We start from the raw sequence: 15,949 nt of genomic DNA on the forward strand, positions 1-15,949 counted from the left end.
GCTTTGTCAGAGCTGTCTTCTAAAGATAAAGCATATGTCTGATTCATTTCTGTAATAGTCAGGGCTACTATTTTAGTTGAGTGAAATAAGTGTGTTGCTCAGGGATGCTATTTACATGTAACCAAGCTATTTGACCCAGAAGTCTTTGACTTTTATAGACTTTTGTAAAAACACTTTCATTACAATTTAAGGCCATTATGCATCTCTTTAAAAGCTGAAAATAGTTAACCAAATTTTTCTTTGAAATGCAACACCAATACATATAGTTTCCCGAAAGCTGGGGCAGACCCTGACAACAGGAAACAGAGGTGAGAGTGTGCACACTTAGTTTCAGTAGGTTTCAAAGAAATGTCGAGGAACTTCCTACAACACAGATGCTTTAGTTTCACTGTTGAAAACCGCAGCAGTTCTTTGTGCCCTGGTTTGTAAAGAAACACAGCCTTAAACAACAAACCAAAAGTTCAAGCGTTTAGTGGCACTCTCCAAGTCAGCAAAACATATGTCACAAAGCAAAGTTCCTTTCTCAGAGCTTCTGGAAGCTCTGTCTACACTTCATTTATCACTTCCCTCCTTGTGTGTATATAGTGTCTGAGCTTCCTGCGAGATTATAAACTTGAGGGCAAACTCTAGGTTAGAGATATCTTTGTATCACCCAGAGTGATTAGACCAGCACACATAAAAGATAAAAATAGGTATGTGTAGAATGAATATATGAATAAGGTCTTCAGAAGGGCACAGCATGTGCCCATGGTGACCATCTGGATTGTGGATATTTGCCCTAAATGGCAGGTTGGCACAATTAATACTCACAAAATAACTAAAAAACAGATCGCCATGTGTTTTTTGGTTTTTATCTTATTACCTTTTTATTGAAGTGTAGTTGATTTACAATGCTGTGCCAATCTCTGTACAGCAAAGTGACTCCGTTTTACCCAAGTAGACAACCGTTTTTTAATATTCTTTTCCATTATAGTTTTTCCCTGCTGCTGGGGTACTAGGATTAACCCCTCTGGCTGAGGGCTGCTGATGCAGAAGCAATGCTGACCCGCCCCCTGCCCCTCCCCACTGCCACGTGCACACACGGCGTCTGGGGCACACGTCCACTGCCTCTTGTTGTTACATGACCATAAGCAGGGGCTCCCTGGGCCACATGGACACCAGGCCACAGAGAGCACTGGCATGTCTGTGAACCACTCCTTCTTTCCAAGACATTCCTTTTTTAAAAAAAGTCAAATTTATCGAGGTGTATTTTACATCCAGTAAAATTCACCCATTTTAGTGTACAGTTCTATGAATTTTGACAAATGCACACAGCTCTGTAACCACCATTGTAATCAACGTACAGCACCCTCCCATGCCCCCACAATGTTCCTTCATTCCCTTCTGCAGCCAACCCCTCCCTGCACCCCCAGTGTCTAGCAACCATTCGTCTGTTTCCCATTCCCACAGTTTTGTCCTTTCCAGAATGACAAGACACATTCTTTCCATGCTTAAAAAAAATAGCCAAAGGCCTCACTGAACTCTGCACAGATCACCATATGTTCAGCTGCCCTAGGAGCCTCTCGTGTATGTCTGGAAGGGAGAACACAGGGGCTGGTGGGTGTGAAGGGCAGCACCATTCACTGTGGCGTGGATGACGTCACAAGCTCTACAGGGAGCAGGACGCATCCTCGTGAGCTGTGAAGCAGCTCTTCTCCATCCAAAGACAAAGACCTCTTATTTTAAAGTGCCTCTCTATGAAATATCCGGGTTCCTTCTTCCATGGTCATATGGTACAAGACACAACCAGATTTCCTTCTGGTTTGGTTGAGCTTTTGGTATTAAAAGAAAACAAATTACTGTAGTTGAAATAGAATATACATTAATAAGAAAATTCTGTTAAGCTAAAAAGCTTGAGTTCCAGTAGAATGTTCTTCCAGCCTATCAGATTTGGCTTGACCGCACAGTGGGTTATTTTGTGCCTAGCAAAATACTGAACTTTTACTGAATTCTTTAAGAATCACTCTAGAGCTTCCTACACAACTTCAGGCTAACATGAAGCAGAGTACAAAGAACGTATAAATGCAAAACAAGGGACAATGACGAGCTCCCTGGCAAATCGAGACTGAGGGAAATTGCAAATTACCTTCTAGCACAATACAAGGTCACATTACAGCTTTTTTTTAATTTAAAATTTTTACATAGAAAATCCTTACCCTGTAATTTCAAAGCCCCAATTATATTGCTTACTCATTCGCTTTCTACTCTATGTAATAAATTATTTTATATTATATCTTATATTTCATATTAGATATATAAGGGGTTAGCTATAACATTGTGAGATGTATGGGGCTTCCCTCGTGGCACAGTGGTTAAGAATCGCCTGCCAATGCAGGGGACGCAGGTTCGAGCCGTGGCCCCGGAAGATCGCACATGCTGTGGAGCAACTAAGCCCGTGCGCCACAACTACTGAGACTGTGCTCTAGAGCTCGAGCGCCACAACTACTGAGCCTGCATTCCACAAATACTGAAGCCCATGAGCCTAGAGCCCTTGCTCTGCAACAAGAGAAGCCACCACAATGAGAAGCCCACGCACTGCAACGAAGAGTAGCTCCCACTCGCTGCAACTAGAGAAAGCCCACATGCAGCAATAAAGACCAAATGCAGCCAAAAACAAAAAATAAAAAATAAATAAATTTATAAAAAATTTTGAGATGTAGTTTGAAGAAATGATAGGGAATTTAAAGTCAAACAGTGCTTCCCAGCTCCCATCAGCACAGATTTGAAAACTTGAAGAAATGAAGGCAAAAGTTTAGGATAGGCCTCCCAGTGCCCACAACAGATTCAATACTTGTACTGACTTCTGTTCCCTTCTGAATTCCCACTGAAATGACAGCAAAGGGATTGAAAAAGAAGAAAAAAAGTGTAAAACCACAAGAACAGAGAGAATGGGAGAGGAAATAAACAATTGGAAGCTGCATCACACACAGACAAGTGGAAACTGATTTAGGAGAACAGAAAAGGCTGAAATTCGAAATGGCAGAAACATATTTATGCCCAGAGTCCCAGAAAGGCTTAGGAATTGGAGGCAACAGGTCGTCCTAAAAGCGGGGTACACTGAGGTTTGAAAGAGGAGACTGGGAAGGTCTGAATGAACAGCATTTCGACTCTGAGATCTTTTCCCAGATGCCACGTGGCCAGGAGGCCACCTGTCCCCTCTCTAAGAGAAGACGTTTACCAATCAGAGGATTTGACAATCCCAGGGACACAGGGCACAGCCAAGGGCAAGGGAGCTCTTTGCAAACACAGGGCTAACTCAAGGTCTCCACACGGAGGCTTGCTGAGACCACACAGCCCCTTCCCCGCTCATCTCCTGGAACCTGGCCGTCAGACTTTCAACCCCTTCCCCTCTGTCCCCCAGCCCCAGGCTGGACATGAGTGGATTCTTCACTGGAGAAACTAGTTACCGTCACTTGATTTATGACAAAGGCGATCCTGCAGTGCCATGAGAAAGGATGGATGGTCTTTTCCACGGTCGGTGCTGGGTCAATTTAAACAAAAGGAAAAGGAGGAAAAGAACCTTGGTCCCTACTTCACAGCACACCCCAAAATCAATTCCAGATGGGGGAAAAGCCTAAGTGTGAAAGGTTAAACAAAGCTATTAGAGGAAAACCAGAGCATCTTCATGATTTGGGTATTTGAAAGATTTCTTAAATAGGATACAAAAAGTGCTACCATATAAGCAAAAAACAGATAAATTGGACTATATTAACATTTAGAACTTCTGTTCAACTAAAGATACTGGGAAGAGAGTGAAAAGGCATAAGCTTCAAAGTTGCTAAGAGACTAGATCTTAAATGTTCTCACCACAAAAAAGAAATAATAATTACGGGCCCTGATGCTGGTGTTAGCTAACACATTGGTGGTAATCATATTGCAATATACAAATCTATCAAGTCAACACATTGTACACCTCACACTAACACAATGTTCTATGTCAATTATATCTCAATAAAAATAAATTAATTCTTATTTATTTTTTATTTTTGGCTATGCTGTGTGGCTTGTGGGATCTCAGCTCCCCAACCAGGGATTGAACCCGGGCCACGGCAGTGAAAGCACTGAGTCCTAACCACTGGTCCGTCAGGGAACTCCATAAATAAATTATTTTTAAAAAGAGAGCATTAAGAGGAGTTGTGAAGATGGTAACTGAGGCTAGAGTGATGTACTTTGAAGACAGAGGAAGGGACCATGAGTCAAGGAACACAGGGAACCTCTAGGAAAGGAAAATTAAAGGAAATGGATTCTCTTCTAAAGCCTCCAGAAGGTCCTGCCAACACCTTAATTTTAGACCTCTAGAACTATAAGAAAATAAATTCATGTTCTTTTAAGCTACTAAGTTTATAACAATTTGTTAGAGCAGCATTTGAAAACTAATAAATTACAGTTGTTAAATAGAACTTCTCACACTTTTACCTCTGGCCAAGATTTACCAAAAGTTTGTTTTAAGCAAAAACAAGCAAACTGACATACTGAATACAAAAATAAAAAAAAAAAAAAAAAGAGAGAGAAAAGCAAGCAGAGACTAGGAGAAGATATTTGCAATATATTTATCTGAGAAAGGGCTCATGTTCTCTTTATTATTTCCTTATAAGAAAGAAAAAGCAGCTCAGTTAAGAGAAGAGATTTGAAGTGACCCTTCGCAAAGGAGGGATCCAAACGGCCAGTAAATATATGTCAAGGTGATCAACCTCATGGGTCATCAGGAAAATGGAAGTTAATTCTGCACTCCCACCAGAATGGCTATGATGAAAATGATGGAAAATACTAGGTGCTGGGGACTCCAAACACGACTGATAGGAGTAAAATTGGTATAGTTGCTTTGGAAAACCATTTGGCAGTATCTTGTCTGGTATACTGTGTGGCCAGCAATGCCAACTGCGGGCGTACTCCTACGAATATGCGTACACATGCTGAACAAAATACACAGAATACTGCGTTCGCTCAGGTAGTGAGTACGTTCATTGTTCAATAAAGTCCTTTGTGAAATGAAAACTGTCTCAGTTTCACTTAAAACCGAACGTGCTTTTAGGCCAACCCAATGGAATATTCATGACAGCACGGTGAGGAGTAAAAAGACCAGCACCCTGGCCTCGAGATGGGGGGATTCTGTGGTGCAAGCTGTACTCCACAGCTTTTCCAAAGGGCCAGGCTGGAGCAAGTCTGTGCCAAGACAACACTGCTGCTTAGTTTTGCTCCCCTGCCCCATCTGGCTTCCCTTATGCCCCTTCTCCAAAGAGCACTTCTTCAGTAAAGAGTTTTCACAAAAGTCTCTAGCACAGGTTTGCTTCCAGAGTCTGCCTTAGACCAGGTGGCATCAGAAGTTGCCTACGGAAGTGGACTCAGCAGGTGGAATTCTGAGGGTGGGTCACTTACCAGCCAGATGGCAACATGGACCTATAAGTGGTGTGACGGCCCCTGGGGTGCTGTAGTAGTGCGACCTGTGGCTGGGGACACGCTGACTGGTTTAACGTCTCTGGTACAGGAGGTGCAGAAGAAATGGTCACGAGAAGGACTGTGGAACTGGGTGGCTGTTGTTAAGAGCCGTCTGCCCAGTGAAAACATAAAAAGACAGTCTCAGATAAAACAACCAGTAACTTGAAGAGGAGTATGAGGCAACGGGAGAGGCCACAACATTGACAGGCCCGCATACTGAAAAAAAAAAACATACCACCATCTTCCGAAGCACATTACAAAGTAGCAAGCAGATTATAAAATAATAGTCTACAAGCCTGCTTTTTAAAATATATATCTAAATGCATTGAATACCTAATATACAAAGCCAAGAGACAGAGATGAAACAAAATATTAAAAGTAAACATCTCCTTCCCCAAAACCATAACTCCATGCCAGTCATGAAGAGAACATCACACAAAACCAAGGTGAGGAACAGTCTATGAAATACGTGAACCAGGACTCTTCAAAATTCTCATTAAGAAGAGGAAAGTCTGGGACTTTCCTGGTGGTGCACTAGTTAAGAATCCGTCTGCCAATGCAGGGGACACGTGTTCAAGCCTGGTTTGGGAAGATCTCACGTGTCGCAGAGCAACTAAGCCCATATGGCACAACTACTGAGCCTGCGCTCTAGTGCACGCAAGCCACAAATACTGAGGCCACAGGCCGCAACTACTGAAGCCTGTGCACGCTAGGGCCTGTGTGCCACAACTACTGAGCCCAGGTGCTGCAATTACTGAAGCCCGCACTCTTAGAGCCGATGCTCCGCAACAATAGAAGCCACCACAATGAGAAGTACGCGCACCACAACAAAGAGTAGCCCCCACTTGCCACAACTAGAGAAAGCCTGCGCGCAGCAACAAAGACTCAACCCAGCCAAATATAAACAATAATAAAAAAATAAATAAAGGCATCATCACAAAAAAACAAATGAGGAAATATTTTTTTAAAAAACAGAATAACGGACGGGGCAGTGGTTAAGAATCCGCCTGCCAGTGCAGGGGACACGGGTTTGAGCCCTGGTCCGGGAAGATCCCACATGCTGCAGTGCAACTAAGCCCGTGAGCCACAACTACTGAGCCTGCGCTTCTGGAGCCTGTGCTCCGCAACAAGAGGCGCCACGGCAGTGAGAGGCCCACGAACCACGATGAGGCGTGGCCCCTGCTCGCCGCAACTAGAGAAGGCCCTCGCACAGAAACGAAGACCCAACACAGCCAAAAATAAATAAAATATAAATAAAAATAAATACATTTAAAAGGAAAACCTATACATTTCCCTTTCTGCAAATGTAGGTTTTCGAGGCAAGAGTAGAGCCTCAGAAAGAATGTCTGCAAACAGAACAATCACTAGTTCACTAAGTACAAACTGTAGGATACTTTTGGAGAATCCCATCGCAGCTAGATAATTGGTCCAGGACCAAAAGTAAATACTGGAAGAAAAATGAAATCAACAGTGTACCACAGAGGTGGTAGGCACACTGGCCTGGACTAAGACATGTTCAGTAATAGATAATAAGGGTGGGGATTTGTAAGCATCATTCTCGTCCCACTGTGGACTTCCTTCTGCAGCAGTATAAGGATACCACCAGATCATCTTGAAATCAAGTCATGAAATGTACTTTTATATACTTAAAAATCAATGATTGTCCTTAAATTAACTTTTATTATTAATTTAGTCATGGTGCTCTTTTACTTCTAAAACATTAAATCTTATTTGATTAGAGACAGACTTCAAAAAATAAAAATAAACTGTGATCAAATAGCAGGAACAAACAGTAGTAACTGAAATTTCTTCAATCTGAACTGGAGATGATTTCTGTATCTCTGTCTTTTACATTTGTCTCCATTAGGGGAAAAAATATGTACCTCATAATTAACTTGGCTGGAATGAATCAGACTGCATTTGTAAAAGTTTCAGAAGACCAATGAGCTGTGCTAAACAGTACCACTATCCACCTGAGCAGAAATTACTATCCTTAAGTTTCTATACATAACTAACAAAACAAAAATTTAAACAAAAGAAGACCTACTAGAAAAAAATTAGAGATTCATGTTTTTAAGTCAGTAATTTGCCTTTAGTCAGTAATTTGCCTCATACATTATGATTTTCCCTGTGGAAACCCAATTATTATCCTGAAAACAAGACCACTTTAGAAAGCAAATGCATTGTGACAAAAGAAAGTAAAGGCAGATTGATACACTATTAAAATAACTCACACGCCATACCCTGAGGAGTAAGGAAGCCATGGCAGAGAAGGCCCCCTTCTCCTCCATGGACAGCACAGCTGTGGGGAAGACACTGCGGCTAGCAGAAGCGTGTCACACTTCCTCAGGGAGGAAGCAAGATACAGACAACTCTAGAGAGGGCACCCATATACTGACGGCCACGCTCATTACCGAACGTCCAGGCCACCCACAGGCTGACTGCAGCCCAACTTTCCCACCATTCCAACACAGGCCCCGGAAACAGTCAGGCCTCTGAGGCTCTGCCAATGCCCTTCCCTCTACCCAAATATCCTTTCCCTCCTCTCTCCGGACCTCAATCCTGCCCAGCTCTAAATGAGCACTGCAAGGCCTATTTCCCTAAGAATGCCTCTCTCAAAACCAAAATTACTTCCTAGACAATGATCTGCCTCTTACTCATCCATCATTATCTTGGATTAAATACATCATGTAAGATGCCTTATCTGACCAACACAACTAGTTTAGAAATAAGAGTCATGTTTTAGACCATCTATGACATGACATGACAACCATTCAGCTCACTAAAACCATTCAATAAATACTCTAATTGAACTGCCCAAAGAGTTGACCTAAAATAACCTAAATGCCAAGCATTCCAAGAACCGTCCTGAACCAAATTCACTTCTCATTCGAATGCCAATGTCATAGACAGGGATGTTGTATTGTCCTTCAATGTACTTGCCTTTATCCAAAACTAGAATCTCTGATGAATCTATGGGACACACATGTAAAATATTCTGCAAAGTAAAAAAGCTTTATTTAGTGTACTGGGCTTAATATTCAGCCAGACCTGCATTTTTCTCTAAACCTTATACAATTACTGAGTATGCAAGAAGCATGAGAAGAGAGACTAAGTCTATTGAGAAGAATACTGGAAGCGAAGGTCATCAATCATTTTCTACTTTCAATAATCTCTTTCATAAAGAGGTAAATCCTCCTAAATTCCAGAATGAATGGAATTCAATACAGCAAAGTAAAATGCTTTAAATACATAAAATAAATATCTTGGTGGACCTTCCACCATCTGTTTTACTAACTTAAATTATAAAAAACACCCTAAATTTAAGAAAAGTTATCTCAACAGCTAAAATTGAGATTGTTTTTCCATCTATTACTTTGATTTTCCTGACCCATTTTTGAGAATTGTCAGCATTCTGGATCAATAATTCCAAATTATTTCTTGAAGACAGTGAGATTCCTCCCAAGTCATCTAACATGCTTACTAATCAATAAAGATAAAACAAACAAGAAAGCCATATTTATGAAGCAAGCAAATTATATTAAAAGACTGACTTTGAGAAAAGGTTGCTGCTTGCCAAGAAAATTTTATTATTATAAAACATTTTCTGTCATTTGTATTACTTCATTTTCCCTTCCAGATTATCTGTGTAGCCTTGTAAACACATCATAATCCAAAGCAGTTGAGCTTTACCAATAAAATGTAAATCAACACAAGAGAGCCAACTGCATAATTAAAACAAAAGTGTACCGGGCTTCCCTGGTGGAGCAGTGGTTGAGAGTCTGCCTGCCGATGCAGGGGCCCTGGGTTCGTGCCTCGGTCCGGGAAGATCCCACATGCCGCGGAGCGGCTGGGCCCGTGAGCCATGGCCACTGAGCCTGCGGGTCGGGAGCCTGTGCTCCGTAACGGGAGAGGCCACAACAGTGAGAGGCCCACGTACTGAAAAAAAAAAAAAACATACCACCATCAACCCAAGCAGATTACACAATAGCAAGCAGATTTTAAAATAATAGTCTACAAGCCTGCTTTTTTAAATATATAACTAAATGCATTGAATATCTTATATAAAAAGCCAAGAGATAGAGTTGAAACCGAATATTAAAAGTAAACATCTCCTTCCCCAAAACCCTAACTCCACTCCAGTCATGAGGAGAACATCACACAAAACCAAGTTGAAGGACAGTCTATGAAATACGTGAACCAGGACTCTTCAAAATTGTCATTAAGAAAAGGAAAGTCTGGGACTTTCCTGGTGGTGCACTAGTTAAGAATCCGTCTGCCAATGCAGGGGACACGGGTTCCAGCCCTGCTCCGGGAAGATCCCACATGCCGCTGAGCAAGTAAGCCCGTACATCACAACTATTGAGCCTGCGCTGTAGAGCCCGCGAGCCACAACTACTGAGGCCACACGCTGCAACTAATGAAGCCCGCGCACTCTAGGGCCTGTGTGCCGCAAATACTGAGCCCAGGTGCTGCAATTACTGAAGCCCGCACTCTTAGAGCCCATGCTCCGCAACAAGAGAAGCCACCACAATGAGAAGTCCGCGCACCACAACAAAGAGTAGCCCCCACTTGCCACAACTAGAGAAAGCCTGCGCGCAGCAACAAAGACTCAACCCAGCCAAATATAAACAATAATAAAAAAATAAATAAAGGCATCATCACATAAAAACAAATGAGGAAATATTTTTTTAAAAAACAGAATAACGGACGGGGCAGTGGTTAAGAATCCGCCTGCCAGTGCAGGGGACACGGGTTTGAGCCCTGGTCCGGGAAGATCCCACATGCTGCAGTGCAACTAAGCCCGTGAGCCACAACTACTGAGCCTGCGCTTCTGGAGCCTGTGCTCCGCAACAAGAGGCGCCACGGCAGTGAGAGGCCCACGAACCACGATGAGGAGTGGCCCCTGCTCGCCGCAACTAGAGAAGGCCCTCGCACAGAAACGAAGACCCAACACAGCCAAAAATAAATAAAATATAAATAAAAATAAATACATTTAAAAGGAAAACCTATACATTTCCCTTTCTGCAAATGTAGGTTTTCGAGGCAAGAGTAGAGCCTCAGAAAGAATGTCGGCAAACAGAACAATCACTAGTTCACGAAGTACAAACTGTAGGATACTTTTGGAGAATCCCATCGCAGCTAGATAATTGGTCCAGGACCAAAAGTAAATACTGGAAGAAAAATGAAATCAACAGTGTACCACAGAGGTGGTAGGCACACTGGCCTGGACTAAGACATGTTCAGTAATAGATAATAAGGGTGGGGATTTGTAAGCATCATTCTCGTCCCACTGTGGACTTCCTTCTGCAGCAGTATAAGGATACCACCAGATCATCTTGAAATCAAGTCATGAAATGTACTTTTATATACTTAAAAATCAATGATTGTCCTTAAATTAACTTTTATTATTAATTTAGTCATGGTGCTCTTTTACTTCTAAAACATTAAATCTTATTTGATTAGAGACAGACTTCAAAAAATAAAAATAAACTGTGATCAAATAGCAGGAACAAACAGTAGTAACTGAAATTTCTTCAATCTAAACTGGAGATGATTTCTGTATCTCTGTCTTTTACATTTGTCTCCATTAGGGGAAAAAATATGTACCTCATAATTAACTTGGCTGGAATGAATCAGACTGCATTTGTAAAAGTTTCAGAAGACCAATGAGCTGTGCTAAACAGTACCACTATCCACCTGAGCAGAAATTACTATCCTTAAGTTTCTATACATAACTAACAAAACAAAAATTTAAACAAAAGAAGACCTACTAGAAAAAAATTAGAGATTCATGTTTTTAAGTCAGTAATTTGCCTTTAGTCAGTAATTTGCCTCATACATTATGATTTTCCCTGTGGAAACCCAATTATTATCCTGAAAACAAGACCACTTTAGAAAGCAAATGCATTGTGACAAAAGAAAGTAAAGGCAGATTGATACATTATTAAAATAACTCACACGCCATACCCTGAGGAGTAAGGAAGCCATGGCAGAGAAGGCCCCCTTCTCCTCCATGGACAGCATAGCAGTGGGGAAGACACTGCAGCTAGCAGAAGCGTGTCACACTTCCTCAGGGAGGAAGCAAGTTACACACCACTCTAGAGAGGGCGCCCATAAACTGACGGCCACGCTCATTACCCAACGTCCAGTCCACCCACAGGCTGACTGCAGCCCAACTTTCCCACCATTCCCACACAGGCCCCGGAAACAGTCAGGCCTCTGAGGCTCTGCCAATGCCCTTCCCTCTACCCAAATATCCTTTCCCTCCTCTCTCCGGACCTCAATCCCGCCCAGCTCTAAATGAGCACTGCAAGGCCTATTTCCCTAAGAATGCCTCTCTCAAAACCAAAATTACTTCCTCGAGAATGATCTGCCTCTTACTCATCCATCATTATCTTGGATTAAATACATCATGTAAGATGCCTTATCTGACCAACACAACTAGTTTAGAAATAAGAGTCATGTTTTAGACCATCTATGACATGACATGACAACCATTCAGCTCACTAAAACCATTCAATAAATACTCTAATTGAACTGCCCAAAGAGTTGACCTAAAATAACCTAAATGCCAAGCATTCCAAGAACCCTCCTGAACCAAATTCACTTCTCATTCGAATGCCAATGTCATAGACAGGGATGTTGTATTGTCCTTCAATGTACTTGCCTTTATCCAAAACTAGAATCTCTGATGAATCTATGGGACACACATGTAAAATATTCTGCAAAGTAAAAAAGCTTTATTTAGTGTACTGGGCTTAATATTCAGCCAGACCTGCATTTTTCTCTAAACCTTATACAATTACTGAGTATGAAAGAAGCAAGAGAAGAGAGACTAAGTCTATTGAGAAGAATACTGGAAGCGAAGGTCATCAATCATTTTCTACTTTCAATAATCTCTTTCATAAAGAGGTAAATCCTCCTAAATTCCAGAATGAATGGAATTCAATACAGCAAAGTAAAATGCTTTAAATACATAAAATAAATATCTTGGTGGACCTTCCACCATCTGTTTTACTAACTTAAATTATAAAAAACACCCTAAATTTAAGAAAAGTTATCTCAACAGCTAAAATTGAGATTGTTTTTCCATCTATTACTTTGATTTTCCTGACCCATTTTTGAGAATTGTCAGCATTCTGGATCAATAATTCCAAATTATTTCTTGAAGACAGTGAGATTCCTCCCAAGTCATCTAACATGCTTACTAATCAATAAAGATAAAACAAACAAGAAAGCCATATTTATGAAGCAAGCAAATTATATTAAAAGACTGACTTTGAGAAAAGGTTGCTGCTTGCCAAGAAAATTTTATTATTATAAAACACTTTCTGTCATTTGTATTACTTCATTTTCCCTTCCAGATTATCTGTGTAGCCTTGTAAACACATCATAATCCAAAGCAGTTGAGCTTTACCAATAAAATGTAAATCACCAAAAGAGAGCCAACTGCATAATTAAAACAAAAGTGTACCGGGCTTCCCTGGTGGAGCAGTGGTTGAGAGTCTGCCTGCCGATGCAGGGGCCCTGGGTTCGTGCCTTGGTCCGGGAAGATCCCACATGCCGCGGAGCGGCTGGGCCCGTGAGCCATGGCCACTGAGCCTGCAGGTCGGGAGCCTGTGCTCCGTAACGGGAGAGGCCACAACAGTGAGAGGCCCACGTACTGAAAAAAAAACAAAAAAACATACCACCATCAACCCAAGCAGATTACACAATACCAAGCAGATTTTAAAATAATAGTCTACAAGCCTGCTTTTTTAAATATATAACTAAATGCATTGAATATCTTATATAAAAAGCCAAGAGATAGAGTTGAAACCGAATATTAAAAGTAAACATCTCCTTCCCCAAAACCCTAACTCCACTCCAGTCATGAGGAGAACATCACACAAAACCAAGTTGAAGGACAGTCTATGAAATACGTGAACCAGGACTCTTCAAAATTGTCATTAAGAAAAGGAAAGTCTGGGACTTTCCTGGTGGTGCACTAGTTAAGAATCCGTCTGCCAATGCAGGGGACACGGGTTCCAGCCCTGCTCCGGGAAGATCCCACATGCCGCTGAGCAAGTAAGCCCGTACATCACAACTATTGAGCCTGCGCTGTAGAGCCCGCGAGCAACAACTACTGAGGCCACACGCTGCAACTAATGAAGCCCGCGCACTCTAGGGCCTGTGTGCCGCAAATACTGAGCCCAGGTGCTGCAATTACTGAAGCCCGCACTCTTAGAGCCCATGCTCCGCAACAAGAGAAGCCACCACAATGAGAAGTCCGCGCACCACAACAAAGAGTAGCCCCCACTTGCCACAACTAGAGAAAGCCTGCGCGCAGCAACAAAGACTCAACCCAGCCAAATATAAACAATAATAAAAAAATAAATAAAGGCATCATCACATAAAATCAAATGAGGAAATATTTTTTTAAAAAACAGAATAACGGAGGGGGCAGTGGTTAAGAATCCGCCTGCCAGTGCAGGGGACATGGGTTTGAGCCCTGGTCCGGGAAGATCCCACATGCTGCAGTGCAACTAAGCCCGTGAGCCACAACTACTGAGCCTGCACTTCTGGAGCCTGTGCTCCGCAACAAGAGGCGCCACGGCAGTGAGAGGCCCACGAACCACGATGAGGAGTGGCCCCTGCTCGCCGCAACTAGAGAAGGCCCTCGCACAGAAACGAAGACCCAACACAGCCAAAAATAAATAAAATATAAATAAAAATAAATACATTTAAAAGGAAAACCTATACATTTCCCTTTCTGCAAATGTCGGTTTTCGAGGCAAGAGTAGAGCCTCAGAAAGAATGTCTGCAAACAGAACAATCACTAGTTCACTAAGTACAAACTGTAGGATACTTTTGGAGAATCCCATCGCAGCTAGATAATTGGTCCAGGACCAAAAGTAAATACTGGAAGAAAAATGAAATCAACAGTGTACCACAGAGGTGGTAGGCACACTGGCCTGGACTAAGACATGTTCAGTAATAGATAATAAGGGTGGGGATTTGTAAGCATCATTCTCGTCCCACTGTGGACTTCCTTCTGCAGCAGTATAAGGATACCACCAGATCATCTTGAAATCAAGTCATGAAATGTACTTTTTGTTGTTGTTGTTTTTTGTTTTTTGTTTTTTTTGGTACGCGGGCCCCTCACTGCTGCGGCCTCTCCCGTTGCGGAGCACAGGCTCCAGACGTGCAGGCTCAGCGGCCATGGCTCACAGGCCCAGCCGCTCTGCGGCATGTGGGATCTTCCCGGACCGGGGCACGAACCCTTGTCCCCTGCATCGGCAGGCGGACTCTCAACCACTGCGCCACCAGGGAAGCCCCGAAATGTACTTTTATATACTTAAAAATCAATGATTGTCCTTAAATTAACTTTTATTATTAACTTAGTCATGGTGCTCTTTTACTTCTAAAACATTAAATCTTATTTGATTAGAGACAGACTTCAAAAAATAAAAATAAACTGTGATCAAATAGCAGGAACAAACAGTAGTAACTGAAATTTCTTCAATCTGAACTGGAGATGATTTCTGTATCTCTGTCTTTTACATTTGTCTCCATTAGGGGAAAAAATATGTACCTCATAATTAACTTGGCTGGAATGAATCAGACTGCATTTGTAAAAGTTTCAGAAGACCAATGAGCTGTGCTAAACAGTACCACTATCCACCTGAGCAGAAATTACTATCCTTAAGTTTCTATACATAACTAACAAAACAAAAATTTAAACAAAAGAAGAACTACTAGAAAAAAATTAGAGATTCATGTTTTTAAGTCAGTAATTTGCCTTTAGTCAGTAATTTGCCTCATACATTATGATTTTCCCTGTGGAAACCCAATTATTATCCTGAAAACAAGACCACTTTAGAAAGCAAATGCATTGTGACAAAAGAAAGTAAAGGCAGATTGATACACTATTAAAATAACTCACACGCCATACCCTGAGGAGTAAGGAAGCCATGGCAGAGCAGGCCCCCTTCTCCTCCATGGACAGCACAGCTGTGGGGAAGACAATGCAGCTAGCAGAAGCGTGTCACACTTCCTCAGGGAGGAAGCAAGTTACAGACAACTCTAGAGAGGGCACCCATAAACTGACGGCCACGCTCATTACCCAACGTCCAGGCCACCCACAGGCTGACTGCAGCCCAACGTTCCCACCATTCCCACACAGGCCCCAGGAACCGTCAGGCTTCTGAGGCTCTGCCAATGCCCTTCCCTCTACCCAAATATCCTTTCCCTCCTCTCTCCGGACCTCAATCCTGCCCAGCTCTAAATGAGCACTTCAAGGCCTATTTCCCTAAGAATGCCTCTCTCAAAACCAAAATTACTTCCTCGAGAATGATCTGCCTCTTACTCATCCATCATTATCTTGGATTAAATACATCATGTAAGATGCCTTATCTGACCAACACAACTAGTTTAGAAATAAGAGTCATGTTTTAGACCATCTATGACATGACATGACAACCATTCAGCT

Source organism: Mesoplodon mirus, assembly GCF_964341445.2.
Source record: "Mesoplodon mirus genome assembly, chromosome: 18".
Lineage (NCBI taxonomy): Eukaryota > Metazoa > Chordata > Mammalia > Artiodactyla > Ziphiidae > Mesoplodon > Mesoplodon mirus.